This window comes from Cryptomeria japonica, unplaced genomic scaffold, assembly GCF_030272615.1.
Source record: "Cryptomeria japonica unplaced genomic scaffold, Sugi_1.0 HiC_scaffold_2060, whole genome shotgun sequence".
Taxonomy (NCBI): domain Eukaryota; kingdom Viridiplantae; phylum Streptophyta; class Pinopsida; order Cupressales; family Cupressaceae; genus Cryptomeria; species Cryptomeria japonica.
In genome coordinates this window covers 10,787-12,723 of record NW_026730322.1, presented here as the reverse complement: position 1 = coordinate 12,723, position 1,937 = coordinate 10,787, and the positions used below count along the sequence as shown (strand labels likewise).

The following is a 1,937-nucleotide window of genomic DNA, read 5'->3' as shown; positions in this document are numbered from 1 at the left end:
GCACCCGGGGCAAACCGGGCTCGGACTTCGTGCACGCCGCACCTTGGAGCACACATCGGAGCGCTCCCGGGTTCGCACCAGCATTGCGCACCTTTGATGCGCTGCCTTCACTAATTTCCAGAAAAGGCAAAAAAAAGAAAAAAATGAGATTTTAAAATTTCCGTTTTGAAAGATAGTGAAAAAAACGGAACGCGGGTGCCATCTTGAGCCCGCCCTGGTGTGCAGCCCAGGCAAGTTGTGCGCACCAAGGCACCCACCCTGGCCAAGGTGGGTCACGGGGTGGGTCCTAGGGTGGGTAACGGGGTGGGTACTAAGGTGCGTGCCAAGGTGGGTCATAGGGTGGGTGCCAAGGTGGGCACCAGGGTGGGTGTGCACCAACCCTAGCCAGGGTAGGTCACGGGGTGGTTGTCGGGGTGGGCGTCAAGGAGCCAAGGTGGGTGGCAAGTAGCCAAGTTGCGTGCCAAGGTGGGTGTCGGGGTGGGTGCCAAGGATCCAAGGTGGGTGCCAAGGAACCAAGGTGGGTGTCTGGGTGGGTGCCGAGGTGGGAGCCAGGGTGGGTCCCAAGGTGAGTGCAAAGGTGGGTGCCAGGGTCAAGGTGAGTGCCAATGTGGGTTCCAAGGTGCCAGGGTCAGGGTGAGTGCCAATGTGGGTTCAAAGGTGCTAAGTTGGGTGCGAGGTTGGGTGCGAGGGTGGGTGGGTGCCAAGGTGTGCTAGGTGGAAGCCCGGGTGGGTCGGCATCCCATGGGTGTCGAGTTGGGTGCCTGATGGGTGCTTCTTGTCAAGTTTTAGTCGTCGGGACTCATTTCGAGCCTTAGAGGTCGTTTCTTGTCCGGTTGCCCTGTCTTCGACCTGGGAACCCAATTTTGGTCCTCGGGTCCCATTTTTTTTTGTCTCGCATCCCACTTTTGGCCTGTGGCCTTTTCGGGGTCGATTCTCGTTTTGGGCATCAGAGCATGTTTCTTCTCCTAAAACCCAATATTTGTTTATTAAGTCTCGGAACACATTTTTGTTCTCGTGGACCCATCATGGGTCTTGGAACGCATTTGTGGTCCTTGGGTCCCATTTTGCATCCCGAAACTTGTGTTTTGGTGCTTGATCCCTATTTTGGGTGCCCACCTTGCACCAAGTGCGCACCCGGGGCAAACCGAGCGCCTTGGTGCACCGGGGCAAGATCGAGCGTGCACCCGAGGCGCCCCGAACATGCACCAAGGTGCACTCGGCCCACATGTGAGCGCAGGTCGTTGCGCCCGAGGTGGTGTGTGGGCACCGCGTTGCAGACGGGACACTGCACGCACACGACGCCCCCTCCAGGTGCACGCACGTAGGCCGGGCCGGGTGCACACCCGACGCCCTAGCAAGGTGCGCGCACCCGGGCAGGGCTCACACTTGGCGAACGGGGCGCACTTCGCGAGGGAGGGTGTGCACCTCGACGGGGGTGGGTGGCCGGGGTGGATTCGCACGTGGGTCGCGGTTTGCTAAGTACACACTGCGACAAGCTCATAACGGGTGCGATCATACCAGCGTTAGTGCACCGGATCCCATCAGAACTCCGCAGTTAAGCGCGCTTGGGCCGGAGTAGTACTGGGATGGGTGACCTCCCGGGAAGTCCCGGTGTTGCACCCTTTTTTAGTTTTTCGCCGGGCGTCGCAATGCTATTTGAATAAACCTTTTGCCCGTTTGCGTTCTCGTCGGGGCCGGGCCGGGCCGGGGTGCGCTGCCCGCACTACCGCGCGCGCGGGGGCGACACCGAGCGCGCACCCGAGGCGCCCCGAGCACACAGGCCACGGTGCAACCCGGGCGTTGTGCGCGCACCCCGGTGCGCCCGAGGTGCTGCGCGCGCACCCAGGTGAAATCGGTGTGCACCTCGGCCAGTGCGCGCTCGGTCGAGTCGCGCACGTTGGCCAAGGTGCACGGTGATGTTTCTTACTCTAAGGTTC

At 61.1% G+C, this 1,937-nt stretch overlaps 1 non-coding gene across 1 annotated transcript; it reads left to right on the top strand.

The window, feature by feature from the left end:
- Positions 1-1,504: 1,504 nt before the first annotated feature.
- LOC131873557 (5S ribosomal RNA) lies at positions 1,505-1,623 on the top strand. The gene has a single exon (XR_009371475.1). It is a non-coding gene; the product is annotated as a 5S ribosomal RNA (ribosomal RNA).
- The last annotated feature ends 314 nt before the right edge of the window (positions 1,624-1,937 follow it).